The following is a 20664-nucleotide window of genomic DNA, read 5'->3' on the forward strand; positions in this document are numbered from 1 at the left end:
TTTATATGACTTACAAAAAGAGACTTATAGGTTTAACCATAATCTGTAATTTACCATTTTACTAAAGCAGTTCTTGTAAATTGCCCAACAAAAATGTTGCAGGGGCAATGGTGCGTATACCTAGCATACGCACGTTCCATGTGAGTAAGAGAGAAACAAATTGTTTTGCCTTTTTCATGGCGGCCAATCAGTTTTCATCTATCTGACAAAATTCTTGTCTAGCCTATCAGTGTGCGCGAATTTTTCCTTTTCATTAATGTTGCATCTCCTTTCAAAAATCAACAATAATTTTATGTGTAGGTCAGATCAGAAAAAACGTTGGATGTAGTCTTGGACAGACCATTCAAGGACCGACTGGACTGCGGCTACTGTGATGTGTCCACCATTCCCTGTTGTAACAGAGACGAAGGTGCATTGTTATTGATTATTGGACTTAGAAGGACAAGCTACGTGCGGAATGCTGCTGCGAATATTCGTTGCGGTACCGTCGACAGGGTAAGTACCCTGTCACCCTATTAAAATCCGCAATGGCGGATCGATTGCTCAATTTGGTTAGGGATATCTTAGTCAACATCTTTTTGCACCTAGTATGAAAGAAATTTCATTTTATTATACATATAAAAATTTGTATGTTGTAGCGGGAAAATTTCCTGTATATATGTGATATATCCATTGAATTGTAGAGATTATTTTTTTCGCTATTATTTTTATTCTCAGCTGTGTGGGTTTTAAACATTAAAAGGACATTAGTGGAGTGGGATAGCAGAAATAACTCGATTTTAGTCAATTTGTTATTTGCCCTACACGCGTTTTACAAGACAATTTTACGACGTATTTATCTGTATAATTTGATTTATTAATAATTTTTAAACAACAACAATAGCTTAAATTGGTCTGTATATTATAATCTAATTATGAACAAAATACAGTGTATATTTTGACAACCGCGGGTATTTTTTTTCCCAATCCTTCAAATAAATTCCCACAACAAAAATGTCAATTATCGCACTCTATAAATTTATAGATTTATGAATTGTAACCTTGGTGTGTGTTGTTGTTGCTTGTAATAATTGATATCTATAAAAAAATTTATTTTAGGTTAAATATTTCATTAATGCGTAAATTAACGTATGTATCAATTAGCAAAATTCGAATCTCCCGCCACTCGATATTTTTGAAATATTGCAGTAGTCGATAACAACTGCGTACATTCCACCTTCTCTAATTTTATATTCACCACTCAAATTAGACCGCCACGCACTTTGAGTATTCTTCACTCAAATTACAGCTCGACGCACTTTGAGTATTTGTCGCTCTAATCGAAATTTGGTGCGAAAATTGGGTTTCGCCGCACAGATAAAAAATGGCCACTCTAATTTGAATTTGCTCTTCGCCTTCACATTGACTAAAATTTGCTACTCCAAATTGAATATGCCGCTTTAAGCAAAATTCGACGAGCGTTGCCATTGGTGGTTAAGGGTCTTACAGTTGGTTGCTTACGTTGTGTGTGTTCAATGTAGTCGTTTCCCATTGGCTGTAATGAAAAATGGCTGCCAAGCATAAAAATGGCCGCATACAAATAAAAACGCTTGCTTTGCAGAAAATGCAATCAATCAAATAAAATACATTGTATGTCAAAATAATATATTTTCTAATTATTTAATATTGTTTCTAAAGCAAAAATAAATTAAATATACTGTTGTATTATATTAAGAACAACTTTTATACCTAAAAATCATACTCAATAGCAATTACAATTAATTCTTTAGTAACACTTACAACTAAATGTGTGTGGGTTTAGAGCAGTATCCAACAACAGCTTGCACTACCAACGCCCGACCCCCAATCAAAATTATATTCACCCATCCGTAACATACCCATTCCTCTTGCCGTTGCATCTGTTTATAGAAAACAATTGCTAACATTCCTACATTATTGTATACATCACAAACGACATTCCCCTACTAACTGAGTAAGCGGCAACACGCATTAACACATGTCAAACCCATAACAGCGTACAATACGGTCCTGCTGAAACGCACTATTCCTCCACCATATTAATCAAGCCAACTGTATAGATTAGTAGTTATACTTGCAACAGTATATCCCTCCATATACCCCCATCACGTAAACCAATCCTACAACCGATCAATCGTTGCATAGTCCAATGTACTCATACCTAACGCCTCTCTTTCATGTTTCCACCTATTGTGTGTGCCTTCAACAACAAAGTCCCAATCTACAAATGCACATACCATCGCCCTGCAATAAAGCATCACTGTCTTGTAGCATCCTTTCCCTATAAACGTTTATAATTATATATTCACATACATTTGTGCGCAAGCGAGACAACACTATATCAGTATGTTGTATGCTTGTAGGCGCAATATGCAAAGTTGTTTTTGTAGCGTCTAATACGCAACATACCATTCTTGCGGCACACGCAAACAAGACAACCGATCGTTTGCCGACCAATGAAAACAAGGCAATGTATCCGTTACCGAGACGAACGCAAACCCGAAGAGCTTTATTTGTACACGTGCAAAAAATAGCAACATGCGGTTATTGTGCGTGACAGAGATAGCTATATTAAGCCAAGCAGCATCGGCACACGCGACCATAAATCCAAACGTTTGCCGAACGATTAAACAACTGTGATTGGTTCGCAAGAACTATGATTAATGTGTATGCCGGTAAGTGAGCAATATAAAAAGGTTATTAAGGGCCATTCAAGTAAGCAGCGAATGCTCTTTAAATTAAAAAAATATTACACATTTAGTACATCTAGTAATCATTCAACATTTCTAAAAATCAGCTGCAACCAATAATGCTTTCACCGCATGTTCTACTGTATTTTCTATTAAAGCGCACGATACAGCCCCGTGTCCATTGCGTCCAAATGTTGCAAGTGTACCTGAAAATAAAACTAATAACCATTCTTTAACTGCAGACTGTACCCTCGTACTACTTGAACCCGTCGGAACCCAACAACACGCGCCACATGCAATACGATATGTAATCCAAAGACTATGTGAACCATAGACAGCACCACCAACCCCACTACACCCGGACATATGTCTATACAGTTAAGTACCCTATATGTACCTACTATATAACACTTCTTGGGTAGCATCCACCGTAAGGGTTTACACATATACCATTAAGAGGCAAAGTCCCCAGTGTATTGATTTTGTATCGATAAAAGCTTGGCAATTAGGAATGTTGTCTAGCGTAGTTGCGCAAATATTGCACAAAGTATGTTGTTGCTTCATTTGCAAGCAAGGCGGGGAGTTAGCTTTATAAGGCTGAGTTTTGGCTGTAAATAGATAAAATTAGAGGAAAATACTATTGAATAAACAAATAATTGAGTAAATTGGCCATAATCAGCTAGAATTGGCTATACTGCATGTTTTACTGTATTTTTTGGTACTGCGCATGGTACAGCCGCTTGTCTATTGCGTCCAAATGTAGCAACTGTAACTGATAATAAAACCAATAACCATTCTTTAACTTCAGACTGTACCCTCGTACTACTCGAACCCCTCGGAACCCAACGACACGCACCACATGCAATACTATATGCAATTCAAAGGCTTTTTATGTGAACCATGGACAGCAACAAAAACCCCACTACACCCAGACATATGTCTCCACAGGTAAGTACCCTATGAGTACCTACTATATAAGACTTCTTGGGTAGCATACCCCATAAAGGTTTGAATATATATTATTAAGAGATAAAGTCCCCTGTGTATCAATAATAGCGGGACAATTAGAAATGTTGTCTAGCGTAGTTGCGCAAATAATAAACAAAGTGTGCTGTTGCATTATTTGCAAACAAGGCAGGGAGTTTACTTTAAAAGGCTAAGTTTTGGCTGTTAATATTTAAATTTAGAAGAATATACTATTGAGTGGCCAATAAATTTTGTAAATTGGCCAGAATCAGCTAGAATTGGCTGCAGGCGTTGCGCAATAGAGCATAAAATGTGCTGTTGCATTATTTAATAGCAGGGCAGGGAGTTAGCTTTAAAAAGTTAGGTTTTGGCTTTAAATAGTTAAATTTAGAGAAATATAGTATTGAATGGCCAAAAAATTAGGTAAATTGAACAGAATCAGCTTGAACTGGCTAGAGTCGTTGCGCGATAGTGCACAAAGTGTGCTGTTTCATCATTTGCGAGCAAGGCAGGGAGTTAGCTTCAAAAAGTTAAGTTTTGGCTTTTAATAGTTTAATTTAGAGAAATAAAGTATTGAATGGCCAAATATATGCGTAAATTGGGCAAAATCAGCTAGAATTGGCTAGAGTCGCTGCGCGATAGTGCACAAACTGTGCTGTTTTATCATTTGCGAGCAAGGCAGGGAGTTAGATTTAAAACGCTAAGTTTTGGCTGTAAATATTTAAATTAAGAGAAAAATACTATTGAGTGGCCAAAGAATTGAGTAAATCGGCCAGAATCAGCAAGAATTGGCTATACTGCATGTTTTACTGTACTTTTTAGTACTGCGCATTGTACAGCCGCTTGTCTATTGCGTCCAAATGTAGCAACTGTAACTAAAAAAAAACCGAAACCTATTCTTTAACTGCAGACTGTACCCTCGTACTACTCGGACCCCTCGGAACCCAACGACACGCACCACATGCAATACCATATGCAATTCAAATACTTTTTATGTGAACCATGGACAGCAACACCAACCCGACCACACCCAGATATATGTCTCCACAGGTAAGTACCCTATGAGTACCTACTATATAAGACTTCTTGGGTAGCATACCCCATAAAGGTTTACATATATATTATTAAGGTAAAGTCCCTTGTGTATCAATAATTGCGGGACAGTTAGAAATGTTGTCTAGCGTAGTTGCGCAAATAATGCACAAAGTGTGCTGTTGCATCATTTGCAAGCAAGGCGGGGAGTTAACTTTAAAAGTCTAAGTTTTGGCTGTAAATATTTAAATTAAAAGAAATATGCTATTGAGTGGCCAAATAATTGGGTATATTGGCCAGAATCAGTTGGAATAGTCTGAGTCATTGCGCAATAGTGCACAAAGTGTGCTGTTACATCGTTTAAGAGCAGGGCACGGAGTACGCTTAAAAAAATTAAGTTTTGGCTATAAATAGTTAAATTTAGAGAAGTATATCATTGAATGGCCAAATAATTGCGTGAATTGGGCAGAATCAGTAAGAATTGGCTAGAGTCGTTGCGAGATAGTGCACAAAGTGTGCTGTTTAATTATTTGCAAGCAACACAGTGAATTAGACTTAAAAAACTAAGTTTTGGCTGTTAATATATAAATTAAGAGGAATATAATATTGAGTAGCCAAATAATTAGGTAAATTGGCTAGAATCAGCTAGAATTAGCTGGAGTCGTTGCGCAAGAGTGCACAAAGTGTGCTGTTGCATCATTTAAGAGCAAGGCAGGGAGTTAGCTTTATAAGGCTAAGTTTTGGCTGTAAATAGTTAAAATTAGAGAAAAATACTACTAAATGGCCAAATAATTGAGTAAATTGGCCATAATCAGCTAGAATTAGCTGGATTTGTTGCGCGATAGTGCACAAAGTGTGCTGTTGCATCACTTACGAGCAGGGCAGGGAGGTAAATTTTGAAAGTTAAGTTTTGGCTTTAAATAGTAGAATTTAGAGAAATATAGTATTAAATGGCCAAATAATTGTGTAAATTGAACAGAATCAGCTAGAATTAGCTAAAGTCGTTGCGCAATAGTGCACAAAGTGTGCTGTTGCATTATTTAAGAGCAAGGCAGGGAGTTAGATTTATATGGCTAAGTTTTGGCTGTAAATAGTTAAAATTAAAGAAAAATAGTACTGAATATTCAAATAATTAAGTAAATTGGCCCTAATTATCTAGAATTAGCTGGAATCGTTGCGCAATAGTGCACAAAGTGTGCTGTTATATTATTTGCAAGCAAAGCAAGCATTTAACTTTAAAAGATAAGTTTTGACTGTAAAAAGTTATTTTTAGTGAAAAAACTTTTAATTGTCAATAAAACTGAGTAAATTGGCTAGAATCAGATAAAATTGGCTGGAGTTGTTGCGCAACAGTGCATAAAGTGTGCTGTTGTATCATTTGCAAACAAGGGAGGTAGTTAACTTTAAAAAGCTTAGTTTTGGCTGTAAATATTTGAACTAATAGGAATAAACTATTCAGTGGCCAAATAATTGGGTAAATTAGCCAGAATCAGCTAGAATTAGCTAAAGTCGTTGCGCAATAATGCATAAACTGTAATGTTGCATCATTTGCAAGTAAGGTTGGTAGTTAGCTTTAAAAAGGCAAAGGAAGTTGGTTGAGTAGGATAGCAGATAAAATTCAATTATTGTCAATTTGTTATTTGCCTGACACGCGTTTCGCAATCATATTTTACAACGCATTTATCTGTATAATTTGATTTATTACAAATTTTTAAACAACAATTGCTTAAATTGGTATATATGATATAAAACAACTATAAACAACATACAATGTATATTTTTAGAAACGCAGGTGGTTTTTTCCTAATTTTTTTTAATAAATGTACACAACAAAAATGTAAATTATCGAACTCTATCAATTAATTGACTTAAAAGTTGTAAGGTTAATTTGTTGTAGTTGCTTGTAATATTTAGTTTTTATAAAAAACATTTATTTAAGATTAAATAACTTTTTAAAGGTATACTAACATATGTATTAATAAGCAAAATTTAAATCTCCCGCCATTCAATATTTTTAAATTTTTCTGCAATCGATAATTACTGGGGACATATTACCGTCTCTAATTTATATTTGCCGCCCTTAAACGAATTTGCCATTATAATGTAAATTCGCCATATTTTCATAATTCGCTTTTTAAAATGTAATTTGCTGCGTTTTAGAAATTTGCCTCTCATTTAAGAACTCGCCGCACTTAAAGAATTCGCCACTTGTAATCGAAATCGCCGCAATTTGAGTATTCGCCACTCATAATTGAAATCGCCGCACTTTGAAAATTTGCCACTCAAATTAAAGCTCAACTCACTTTGAGTATTCGCCACTCATTATTCAGCTCGACGCACTTTGAGATTTTGACACTAAAATTAAAGCTCAACGCAGTTTGAATATTTGCCTTTCAATATACAGCTCGACGCATTTTGAGAATTTGCCAGTCGTAATCGAAATCGCCGCCCTTTAGGAATTTGCCACTGATTATATAGCTCAACGCACTTTGAGATTTCGCCACTAAAATTAATGCTCAACGCAGTTTGAGTATTCGCCACTCAATATACAGCTCGACGCACTTAAAGAATTTGCCACTCGTAATTGAAATCGCCGCATTTTCAGAATTCGCCACTCAAATTAAAGCCCATCTCACTTTGAGTATTCGCCACTCATTATTCAACTCGACGCACTTTGATATTTTGCCTCTAAAATTAAAACTCAACGCAGTTTGAGTATTCGCCACTTATTATGCAGTTCGACGCACTTTGAAAATTCGCCACTCAAATTAGAGCTCAACGCAGTTTGAGTATTTATTGCTCAAAATAATGCTCGACGCAATTTGAGAATTTGTTGCTCACATTATTGCTCAACGCACTTTGAGTATCTGTTGCTCAATATGAAAGCTCGTGGCGAGTATTTGTGCTCATATTAGAGCTCGCCACGTGTATTTGTTGCTCATATTATAGCTCAACGCATTTTGAGTGTTTGTTGCTCAAAATTAAAGCTCGTCGCGAGTATTTGTTGCTCATTTTATAGCTCGCCACGTGTTTTTGTTGCTCATTATAGAGCTCGACGCATTTTGAGTGTCTGTTGCTCAATATAAAAGCTCGTGGCGAGTATTTGTGCTCATATTAGAGCTCGACGCGAGTATTTATTGCTCATATTAGAGCTCAACGCATTTTGGGTGTTTGGTGCTCAAAATTAAAGCTCGTCGCGAGTATTTGTTGCTCAATTTATAGCTCGCCACGTGTTTTTGTTGCTCATTATAGAGCTCGACGCATTTTGAGTGTCTGTTGCTCAATATAGAAGCTCGTGGCGAGTATTTGTGCTCATATTAGAGCTCGACGCAATTTGGGTGCTTGCTGCTCAGAATACAGCTTATCGCGAGTATTTGTTGCTCATTTTAGAGCTCGCCACGTGTTTTTGTTGCTCATTATAGAGCTCGACGCACTTTGAGCGTCTGTTGCTCAAAATTAAAGCTTGTCGCGAGTATTTGTTGCTCATATTAGAGCTCGACGCGAGTATTTATTGCTCATATTAAAGCTCAACGCATTTTGGGTGTTTGCTGTTCAGAATAGAGCTTATCGCGAGTATTTGTTGCTCATTTTATAGCTCGCCACGTGTTTTTGTTGCTCATTATAGAGCTCAACGCATTTTGGGTGTTTGCTGCTCAAAATAAACCTTATTGCAAGTATTTGTTACTCATTTTATAGCTCACCACGTGTATCTGTTGCTAATACTATAGCTCGACGCATTTTAAGTGTTTGCTGCTCATAATAGTGCTCGACGCAAGTATTTGTTGCTTATTTTATAGCTCGCCACGTGTATTTGTTGCTCATATTATAGTTCAACGCATTTTGGGTGTTTGCTGCTCAAAATAAACCTTATTGCAAGTATTTGTTGCTCATTTTATAGCTCACCACGTGTATTTGTTGCTAATACTATAGCTCGACGCATTTTAAGTGTTTGCTGCTCATAATAGAGCTCGACGCAAGTATTTGTTGCTTATTTTATAGCTCGCCACGTGTATTTGTTGCTCATAATATAGTTCAACGCATTTTGAGTGTCTGTTGCTCAAAATTAAAGCTCGTCGCGAGTATTTGTTGCTCATTTTATAGCTCGCCACGTGTTTTTGTTGCTCATTATAGAGCTCGACGCATTTTGAGTGTCTGTTGCTCAATACAAAAGCTCGTGGCGAGTATTTGTGCTCATATTAGAGCTCGACGCGAGTATTTATTGCTCATATTAGAGCTCAACGCACTTTGAGTGTTTGCTGCTCAGAATAGAGCTTATCGCGAGTATTTGTTGCTCATTTTATAGCTCGCCACGTGTTTTTGTTGCTCATTATAGAGCTCGACGCATTTTGAGTGTCTGTTGCTCAATACAAAAGCACGTGGCGAGTATTTGTTGCTCATATTACAGCTCGACGCGAGCATTTATTGCTCATATTAGAGCTCAACGCATTTTGGGTGTTTGCTGCTCAAAATAGACCTCATTGCGAGTATTTGTTGCTCATATTACAGCTCGAAGCGAGTATTTATTGCTCAAATTAAAGCTCGAAGCGAGTATTTGTTGCTCAAAATACTGCTTGACGCGAGTATTTGTTACTCATATTAGAGCTCGACGCATTTTGAGTGTTTGCTGCTCAAATTAAAGCCCCACGCGAGTATATCTTGCTCATTTTATAGCTCACCACGTGTTTTGTTACTCATATTAAAGCTCGACGCATTTTGAGGGTTTCCTGTTGTGTGTAAGGGTTTAGAGCAGTATCCAACGCCAGCTTGCACTACCAACGCCCGACCCCCAATCAAAATTATATTCACCCATCCGTAACATACCCATTCCTCTTGCCGTTGCATCTGTTTATAGAAAACAATTGCTAACATTCCTACATTATTGTATACATCACAAACGACATTCCCCTACTAACTGAGTAAGCGGCAACACGCATTAACACATGTCAAACCCATAACAGCGTACAATACGGTCCTGCTGAAACGCACTATTCCTCCACCATATTAATCAAGCCAACTGTATAGATTAGTAGTTATACTTGCAACAGTATATCCCTCCATATACCCCCATCACGTAAACCAATCCTACAACCGATCAATCGTTGCATAGTCCAATGTACTCATACCTAACGCCTCTCTTTCATGTTTCCACCTATTGTGTGTGCCTTCAACAACAAAGTCCCAATCTACAAATGCACATACCATCGCCCTGCAATAAAGCATCACTGTCTTGTAGCATCCTTTCCCTATAAACGTTTATAATTATATATTCACATACATTTGTGCGCAAGCGAGACAACACTATATCAGTATGTTGTATGCTTGTAGGCGCAATATGCAAAGTTGTTTTTGTAGCGTCTAATACGCAACATACCATTCTTGCGGCACACGCAAACAAGACAACCGATCGTTTGCCGACCAATGAAAACAAGGCAATGTATCCGTTACCGAGACGAACGCAAACCCGAAGAGCTTTATTTGTACACGTGCAAAAAATAGCAACATGCGGTTATTGTGCGTGACAGAGATAGCTATATTAAGCCAAGCAGCATCGGCACACGCGACCATAAATCCAAACGTTTGCCGAACGATTAAACAACTGTGATTGGTTCGCAAGAACTATGATTAATGTGTATGCCGGTAAGTGAGCAATATAAAAAGGTTATTAAGGGCCATTCAAGTAAGCAGCGAATGCTCTTTAAATTAAAAAATATTACACATTTAGTACATCTAGTAATCATTCAACATTTCTAAAAATCAGCTGCAACCAATAATGCTTTCACCGCATGTTCTACTGTATTTTCTATTAAAGCGCACGATACAGCCCCGTGTCCATTGCGTCCAAATGTTGCAAGTGTACCTGAAAATAAAACTAATAACCATTCTTTAACTGCAGACTGTACCCTCGTACTACTTGAACCCGTCGGAACCCAACAACACGCGCCACATGCAATACGATATGTAATCCAAAGACTATGTGAACCATAGACAGCACCACCAACCCCACTACACCCGGACATATGTCTATACAGTTAAGTACCCTATATGTACCTACTATATAACACTTCTTGGGTAGCATCCACCGTAAGGGTTTACACATATACCATTAAGAGGCAAAGTCCCCAGTGTATTGATTTTGTATCGATAAAAGCTTGGCAATTAGGAATGTTGTCTAGCGTAGTTGCGCAAATATTGCACAAAGTATGTTGTTGCTTCATTTGCAAGCAAGGCGGGGAGTTAGCTTTATAAGGCTGAGTTTTGGCTGTAAATAGATAAAATTAGAGGAAAATACTATTGAATAAACAAATAATTGAGTAAATTGGCCATAATCAGCTAGAATTGGCTATACTGCATGTTTTACTGTATTTTTTGGTACTGCGCATGGTACAGCCGCTTGTCTATTGCGTCCAAATGTAGCAACTGTAACTGATAATAAAACCAATAACCATTCTTTAACTTCAGACTGTACCCTCGTACTACTCGAACCCCTCGGAACCCAACGACACGCACCACATGCAATACTATATGCAATTCAAAGGCTTTTTATGTGAACCATGGACAGCAACAAAAACCCCACTACACCCAGACATATGTCTCCACAGGTAAGTACCCTATGAGTACCTACTATATAAGACTTCTTGGGTAGCATACCCCATAAAGGTTTGAATATATATTATTAAGAGATAAAGTCCCCTGTGTATCAATAATAGCGGGACAATTAGAAATGTTGTCTAGCGTAGTTGCGCAAATAATAAACAAAGTGTGCTGTTGCATTATTTGCAAACAAGGCAGGGAGTTTACTTTAAAAGGCTAAGTTTTGGCTGTTAATATTTAAATTTAGAAGAATATACTATTGAGTGGCCAATAAATTTTGTAAATTGGCCAGAATCAGCTAGAATTGGCTGCAGGCGTTGCGCAATAGAGCATAAAATGTGCTGTTGCATTATTTAATAGCAGGGCAGGGAGTTAGCTTTAAAAAGTTAGGTTTTGGCTTTAAATAGTTAAATTTAGAGAAATATAGTATTGAATGGCCAAAAAATTAGGTAAATTGAACAGAATCAGCTTGAACTGGCTAGAGTCGTTGCGCGATAGTGCACAAAGTGTGCTGTTTCATCATTTGCGAGCAAGGCAGGGAGTTAGCTTCAAAAGTTAAGTTTTGGCTTTTAATAGTTTAATTTAGAGAAATAAAGTATTGAATGGCCAAATATATGCGTAAATTGGGCAAAATCAGCTAGAATTGGCTAGAGTCGCTGCGCGATAGTGCACAAACTGTGCTGTTTTATCATTTGCGAGCAAGGCAGGGAGTTAGATTTAAAACGCTAAGTTTTGGCTGTAAATATTTAAATTAAGAGAAAAATACTATTGAGTGGCCAAAGAATTGAGTAAATCGGCCAGAATCAGCAAGAATTGGCTATACTGCATGTTTTACTGTACTTTTTAGTACTGCGCATTGTACAGCCGCTTGTCTATTGCGTCCAAATGTAGCAACTGTAACTAAAAAAAAACCGAAACCTATTCTTTAACTGCAGACTGTACCCTCGTACTACTCGGACCCCTCGGAACCCAACGACACGCACCACATGCAATACCATATGCAATTCAAATACTTTTTATGTGAACCATGGACAGCAACACCAACCCGACCACACCCAGATATATGTCTCCACAGGTAAGTACCCTATGAGTACCTACTATATAAGACTTCTTGGGTAGCATACCCCATAAAGGTTTACATATATATTATTAAGGTAAAGTCCCTTGTGTATCAATAATTGCGGGACAGTTAGAAATGTTGTCTAGCGTAGTTGCGCAAATAATGCACAAAGTGTGCTGTTGCATCATTTGCAAGCAAGGCGGGGAGTTAACTTTAAAAGTCTAAGTTTTGGCTGTAAATATTTAAATTAAAAGAAATATGCTATTGAGTGGCCAAATAATTGGGTATATTGGCCAGAATCAGTTGGAATAGTCTGAGTCATTGCGCAATAGTGCACAAAGTGTGCTGTTACATCGTTTAAGAGCAGGGCACGGAGTACGCTTAAAAAAATTAAGTTTTGGCTATAAATAGTTAAATTTAGAGAAGTATATCATTGAATGGCCAAATAATTGCGTGAATTGGGCAGAATCAGTAAGAATTGGCTAGAGTCGTTGCGAGATAGTGCACAAAGTGTGCTGTTTAATTATTTGCAAGCAACACAGTGAATTAGACTTAAAAAACTAAGTTTTGGCTGTTAATATATAAATTAAGAGGAATATAATATTGAGTAGCCAAATAATTAGGTAAATTGGCTAGAATCAGCTAGAATTAGCTGGAGTCGTTGCGCAAGAGTGCACAAAGTGTGCTGTTGCATCATTTAAGAGCAAGGCAGGGAGTTAGCTTTATAAGGCTAAGTTTTGGCTGTAAATAGTTAAAATTAGAGAAAAATACTACTAAATGGCCAAATAATTGAGTAAATTGGCCATAATCAGCTAGAATTAGCTGGATTTGTTGCGCGATAGTGCACAAAGTGTGCTGTTGCATCACTTACGAGCAGGGCAGGGAGGTAAATTTTGAAAGTTAAGTTTTGGCTTTAAATAGTAGAATTTAGAGAAATATAGTATTAAATGGCCAAATAATTGTGTAAATTGAACAGAATCAGCTAGAATTAGCTAAAGTCGTTGCGCAATAGTGCACAAAGTGTGCTGTTGCATTATTTAAGAGCAAGGCAGGGAGTTAGATTTATATGGCTAAGTTTTGGCTGTAAATAGTTAAAATTAAAGAAAAATAGTACTGAATATTCAAATAATTAAGTAAATTGGCCCTAATTATCTAGAATTAGCTGGAATCGTTGCGCAATAGTGCACAAAGTGTGCTGTTATATTATTTGCAAGCAAAGCAAGCATTTAACTTTAAAAGATAAGTTTTGACTGTAAAAAGTTATTTTTAGTGAAAAAAACTTTTAATTGTCAATAAAACTGAGTAAATTGGCTAGAATCAGATAAAATTGGCTGGAGTTGTTGCGCAACAGTGCATAAAGTGTGCTGTTGTATCATTTGCAAACAAGGGAGGTAGTTAACTTTAAAAAGCTTAGTTTTGGCTGTAAATATTTGAACTAATAGGAATAAACTATTCAGTGGCCAAATAATTGGGTAAATTAGCCAGAATCAGCTAGAATTAGCTAAAGTCGTTGCGCAATAATGCATAAACTGTAATGTTGCATCATTTGCAAGTAAGGTTGGTAGTTAGCTTTAAAAAGGCAAAGGAAGTTGGTTGAGTAGGATAGCAGATAAAATTCAATTATTGTCAATTTGTTATTTGCCTGACACGCGTTTCGCAATCATATTTTACAACGCATTTATCTGTATAATTTGATTTATTACAAATTTTTAAACAACAATTGCTTAAATTGGTATATATGATATAAAACAACTATAAACAACATACAATGTATATTTTTAGAAACGCAGGTGGTTTTTTCCTAATTTTTTTTAATAAATGTACACAACAAAAATGTAAATTATCGAACTCTATCAATTAATTGACTTAAAAGTTGTAAGGTTAATTTGTTGTAGTTGCTTGTAATATTTAGTTTTTATAAAAAACATTTATTTAAGATTAAATAACTTTTTAAAGGTATACTAACATATGTATTAATAAGCAAAATTTAAATCTCCCGCCATTCAATATTTTTAAATTTTTCTGCAATCGATAATTACTGGGGACATATTACCGTCTCTAATTTATATTTGCCGCCCTTAAACGAATTTGCCATTATAATGTAAATTCGCCATATTTTCATAATTCGCTTTTTAAAATGTAATTTGCTGCGTTTTAGAAATTTGCCTCTCATTTAAGAACTCGCCGCACTTAAAGAATTCGCCACTTGTAATCGAAATCGCCGCAATTTGAGTATTCGCCACTCATAATTGAAATCGCCGCACTTTGAAAATTTGCCACTCAAATTAAAGCTCAACTCACTTTGAGTATTCGCCACTCATTATTCAGCTCGACGCACTTTGAGATTTTGACACTAAAATTAAAGCTCAACGCAGTTTGAATATTTGCCTTTCAATATACAGCTCGACGCATTTTGAGAATTTGCCAGTCGTAATCGAAATCGCCGCCCTTTAGGAATTTGCCACTGATTATATAGCTCAACGCACTTTGAGATTTCGCCACTAAAATTAATGCTCAACGCAGTTTGAGTATTCGCCACTCAATATACAGCTCGACGCACTTAAAGAATTTGCCACTCGTAATTGAAATCGCCGCATTTTCAGAATTCGCCACTCAAATTAAAGCCCATCTCACTTTGAGTATTCGCCACTCATTATTCAACTCGACGCACTTTGATATTTTGCCTCTAAAATTAAAACTCAACGCAGTTTGAGTATTCGCCACTTATTATGCAGTTCGACGCACTTTGAAAATTCGCCACTCAAATTAGAGCTCAACGCAGTTTGAGTATTTATTGCTCAAAATAATGCTCGACGCAATTTGAGAATTTGTTGCTCACATTATTGCTCAACGCACTTTGAGTATCTGTTGCTCAATATGAAAGCTCGTGGCGAGTATTTGTGCTCATATTAGAGCTCGCCACGTGTATTTGTTGCTCATATTATAGCTCAACGCATTTTGAGTGTTTGTTGCTCAAAATTAAAGCTCGTCGCGAGTATTTGTTGCTCATTTTATAGCTCGCCACGTGTTTTTGTTGCTCATTATAGAGCTCGACGCATTTTGAGTGTCTGTTGCTCAATATAAAAGCTCGTGGCGAGTATTTGTGCTCATATTAGAGCTCGACGCGAGTATTTATTGCTCATATTAGAGCTCAACGCATTTTGGGTGTTTGGTGCTCAAAATTAAAGCTCGTCGCGAGTATTTGTTGCTCAATTTATAGCTCGCCACGTGTTTTTGTTGCTCATTATAGAGCTCGACGCATTTTGAGTGTCTGTTGCTCAATATAGAAGCTCGTGGCGAGTATTTGTGCTCATATTAGAGCTCGACGCAATTTGGGTGCTTGCTGCTCAGAATACAGCTTATCGCGAGTATTTGTTGCTCATTTTAGAGCTCGCCACGTGTTTTTGTTGCTCATTATAGAGCTCGACGCACTTTGAGCGTCTGTTGCTCAAAATTAAAGCTTGTCGCGAGTATTTGTTGCTCATATTAGAGCTCGACGCGAGTATTTATTGCTCATATTAAAGCTCAACGCATTTTGGGTGTTTGCTGTTCAGAATAGAGCTTATCGCGAGTATTTGTTGCTCATTTTATAGCTCGCCACGTGTTTTTGTTGCTCATTATAGAGCTCAACGCATTTTGGGTGTTTGCTGCTCAAAATAAACCTTATTGCAAGTATTTGTTACTCATTTTATAGCTCACCACGTGTATCTGTTGCTAATACTATAGCTCGACGCATTTTAAGTGTTTGCTGCTCATAATAGTGCTCGACGCAAGTATTTGTTGCTTATTTTATAGCTCGCCACGTGTATTTGTTGCTCATATTATAGTTCAACGCATTTTGGGTGTTTGCTGCTCAAAATAAACCTTATTGCAAGTATTTGTTGCTCATTTTATAGCTCACCACGTGTATTTGTTGCTAATACTATAGCTCGACGCATTTTAAGTGTTTGCTGCTCATAATAGAGCTCGACGCAAGTATTTGTTGCTTATTTTATAGCTCGCCACGTGTATTTGTTGCTCATAATATAGTTCAACGCATTTTGAGTGTCTGTTGCTCAAAATTAAAGCTCGTCGCGAGTATTTGTTGCTCATTTTATAGCTCGCCACGTGTTTTTGTTGCTCATTATAGAGCTCGACGCATTTTGAGTGTCTGTTGCTCAATACAAAAGCTCGTGGCGAGTATTTGTGCTCATATTAGAGCTCGACGCGAGTATTTATTGCTCATATTAGAGCTCAACGCACTTTGAGTGTTTGCTGCTCAGAATAGAGCTTATCGCGAGTATTTGTTGCTCATTTTATAGCTCGCCACGTGTTTTTGTTGCTCATTATAGAGCTCGACGCATTTTGAGTGTCTGTTGCTCAATACAAAAGCACGTGGCGAGTATTTGTTGCTCATATTACAGCTCGACGCGAGCATTTATTGCTCATATTAGAGCTCAACGCATTTTGGGTGTTTGCTGCTCAAAATAGACCTCATTGCGAGTATTTGTTGCTCATATTACAGCTCGAAGCGAGTATTTATTGCTCAAATTAAAGCTCGAAGCGAGTATTTGTTGCTCAAAATACTGCTTGACGCGAGTATTTGTTACTCATATTAGAGCTCGACGCATTTTGAGTGTTTGCTGCTCAAATTAAAGCCCCACGCGAGTATATCTTGCTCATTTTATAGCTCACCACGTGTTTTTGTTACTCATATTAAAGCTCGACGCATTTTGAGGGTTTCCTGTTGTGTGTAAGGGTTTAGAGCAGTATCCAACGCCAGCTTGCACTACCAACGCCCGACCCCCAATCAAAATTATATTCACCCATCCGTAACATACCCATTCCTCTTGCCGTTGCATCTGTTTATAGAAAACAATTGCTAACATTCCTACATTATTGTATACATCACAAACGACATTCCCCTACTAACTGAGTAAGCGGCAACACGCATTAACACATGTCAAACCCATAACAGCGTACAATACGGTCCTGCTGAAACGCACTATTCCTCCACCATATTAATCAAGCCAACTGTATAGATTAGTAGTTATACTTGCAACAGTATATCCCTCCATATACCCCCATCACGTAAACCAATCCTACAACCGATCAATCGTTGCATAGTCCAATGTACTCATACCTAACGCCTCTCTTTCATGTTTCCACCTATTGTGTGTGCCTTCAACAACAAAGTCCCAATCTACAAATGCACATACCATCGCCCTGCAATAAAGCATCACTGTCTTGTAGCATCCTTTCCCTATAAACGTTTATAATTATATATTCACATACATTTGTGCGCAAGCGAGACAACACTATATCAGTATGTTGTATGCTTGTAGGCGCAATATGCAAAGTTGTTTTTGTAGCGTCTAATACGCAACATACCATTCTTGCGGCACACGCAAACAAGACAACCGATCGTTTGCCGACCAATGAAAACAAGGCAATGTATCCGTTACCGAGACGAACGCAAACCCGAAGAGCTTTATTTGTACACGTGCAAAAAATAGCAACATGCGGTTATTGTGCGTGACAGAGATAGCTATATTAAGCCAAGCAGCATCGGCACACGCGACCATAAATCCAAACGTTTGCCGAACGATTAAACAACTGTGATTGGTTCGCAAGAACTATGATTAATGTGTATGCCGGTAAGTGAGCAATATAAAAAGGTTATTAAGGGCCATTCAAGTAAGCAGCGAATGCTCTTTAAATTAAAAAATATTACACATTTAGTACATCTAGTAATCATTCAACATTTCTAAAAATCAGCTGCAACCAATAATGCTTTCACCGCATGTTCTACTGTATTTTCTATTAAAGCGCACGATACAGCCCCGTGTCCATTGCGTCCAAATGTTGCAAGTGTACCTGAAAATAAAACTAATAACCATTCTTTAACTGCAGACTGTACCCTCGTACTACTTGAACCCGTCGGAACCCAACAACACGCGCCACATGCAATACGATATGTAATCCAAAGACTATGTGAACCATAGACAGCACCACCAACCCCACTACACCCGGACATATGTCTATACAGTTAAGTACCCTATATGTACCTACTATATAACACTTCTTGGGTAGCATCCACCGTAAGGGTTTACACATATACCATTAAGAGGCAAAGTCCCCAGTGTATTGATTTTGTATCGATAAAAGCTTGGCAATTAGGAATGTTGTCTAGCGTAGTTGCGCAAATATTGCACAAAGTATGTTGTTGCTTCATTTGCAAGCAAGGCGGGGAGTTAGCTTTATAAGGCTGAGTTTTGGCTGTAAATAGATAAAATTAGAGGAAAATACTATTGAATAAACAAATAATTGAGTAAATTGGCCATAATCAGCTAGAATTGGCTATACTGCATGTTTTACTGTATTTTTTGGTACTGCGCATGGTACAGCCGCTTGTCTATTGCGTCCAAATGTAGCAACTGTAACTGATAATAAAACCAATAACCATTCTTTAACTTCAGACTGTACCCTCGTACTACTCGAACCCCTCGGAACCCAACGACACGCACCACATGCAATACTATATGCAATTCAAAGGCTTTTTATGTGAACCATGGACAGCAACAAAAACCCCACTACACCCAGACATATGTCTCCACAGGTAAGTACCCTATGAGTACCTACTATATAAGACTTCTTGGGTAGCATACCCCATAAAGGTTTGAATATATATTATTAAGAGATAAAGTCCCCTGTGTATCAATAATAGCGGGACAATTAGAAATGTTGTCTAGCGTAGTTGCGCAAATAATAAACAAAGTGTGCTGTTGCATTATTTGCAAACAAGGCAGGGAGTTTACTTTAAAAGGCTAAGTTTTGGCTGTTAATATTTAAATTTAGAAGAATATACTATTGAGTGGCCAATAAATTTTGTAAATTGGCCAGAATCAGCTAGAATTGGCTGCAGGCGTTGCGCAATAGAGCATAAAATGTGCTGTTGCATTATTTAATAGCAGGGCAGGGAGTTAGCTTTAAAAAGTTAGGTTTTGGCTTTAAATAGTTAAATTTAGAGAAATATAGTATTGAATGGCCAAAAAATTAGGTAAATTGAACAGAATCAGCTTGAACTGGCTAGAGTCGTTGCGCGATAGTGCACAAAGTGTGCTGTTTCATCATTTGCGAGCAAGGCAGGGAGTTAGCTTCAAAAAGTTAAGTTTTGGCTTTTAATAGTTTAATTTAGAGAAATAAAGTATTGAATGGCCAAATATATGCGTAAATTGGGCAAAATCAGCTAGAATTGGCTAGAGTCGCTGCGCGATAGTGCACAAACTGTGCTGTTTTATCATTTGCGAGCAAGGCAGGGAGTTAGATTTAAAACGCTAAGTTTTGGCTGTAAATATTTAAATTAAGAGAAAAATACTATTGAGTGGCCAAAGAATTGAGTAAATCGGCCAGAATCAGCAAGAATTGGCTATACTGCATGTTTTACTGTACTTTTTAGTACTGCGCATTGTACAGCCGCTTGTCTATTGCGTCCAAATGTAGCAACTGTAACTAAAAAAAAACCGAAACCTATTCTTTAACTGCAGACTGTACCCTCGTACTACTCGGACCCCTCGGAACCCAACGACACGCACCACATGCAATACCATATGCAATTCAAATACTTTTTATGTGAACCATGGACAGCAACACCAACCCGACCACACCCAGATATATGTCTCCACAGGTAAGTACCCTATGAGTACCTACTATATAAGACTTCTTGGGTAGCATACCCCATAAAGGTTTACATATATATTATTAAGGTAAAGTCCCTTGTGTATCAATAATTGCGGGACAGTTAGAAATGTTGTCTAGCGTAGTTGCGCAAATAATGCACAAAGTGTGCTGTTGCATCATTTGCAAGCAAGGCGGGGAGTTAACTTTAAAAGTCTAAGTTTTGGCTGTAAATATTTAAATTAAAAGAAATATGCTATTGAGTGGCCAAATAATTGGGTATATTGGCCAGAATCAGTTGGAATAGTCTGAGTCATTGCGCAATAGTGCACAAAGTGTGCTGTTACATCGTTTAAGAGCAGGGCACGGAGTACGCTTAAAAAAATTAAGTTTTGGCTATAAATAGTTAAATTTAGAGAAGTATATCATTGAATGGCCAAATAATTGCGTGAATTGGGCAGAATCAGTAAGAATTGGCTAGAGTCGTTGCGAGATAGTGCACAAAGTGTGCTGTTTAATTATTTGCAAGCAACACAGTGAATTAGACTTAAAAAACTAAGTTTTGGCTGTTAATATATAAATTAAGAGGAATATAATATTGAGTAGCCAAATAATTAGGTAAATTGGCTAGAATCAGCTAGAATTAGCTGG

General features: G+C 37.3%; 3 long non-coding RNA genes across 4 annotated transcripts; all 3 read left to right on the top strand.

The window, feature by feature from the left end:
- The first annotated feature begins 2448 nt into the window (after nt 1-2448).
- LOC137585884 (uncharacterized) lies at nt 2449-3631 on the top strand. The gene is made up of 3 exons (XR_011033643.1): nt 2449-2693; nt 2951-3085; nt 3517-3631. It is a non-coding gene; the product is annotated as an uncharacterized lncRNA (long non-coding RNA).
- A 1037-nt stretch (nt 3632-4668) lies between these two features.
- On the top strand, nt 4669-11280 carry LOC137585654 (uncharacterized). 2 transcript variants are annotated; one of them, XR_011033619.1, is made up of 3 exons: nt 4669-4724; nt 10600-10734; nt 11166-11280. It is a non-coding gene; the product is annotated as an uncharacterized lncRNA (long non-coding RNA). The 2 variants fall into 2 exon arrangements; XR_011033618.1 differs by lacking the exon at nt 4669-4724 and adding an exon at nt 10100-10343.
- Nucleotides 11281-17748: 6468 nt separating this feature from the next.
- Nucleotides 17749-18930, top strand: LOC137585653 (uncharacterized). Its single transcript, XR_011033617.1, has 3 exons — nt 17749-17993; nt 18250-18384; nt 18816-18930. It is a non-coding gene; the product is annotated as an uncharacterized lncRNA (long non-coding RNA).
- The last annotated feature ends 1734 nt before the right edge of the window (nt 18931-20664 follow it).

Source organism: Drosophila tropicalis, unplaced genomic scaffold (genome assembly GCF_018151085.1).
Source record: "Drosophila tropicalis isolate 14030-0801.00 unplaced genomic scaffold, ASM1815108v1 contig_878, whole genome shotgun sequence".
In the NCBI taxonomy this organism is placed as follows: Eukaryota; Metazoa; Arthropoda; class Insecta; order Diptera; family Drosophilidae; genus Drosophila; species Drosophila tropicalis.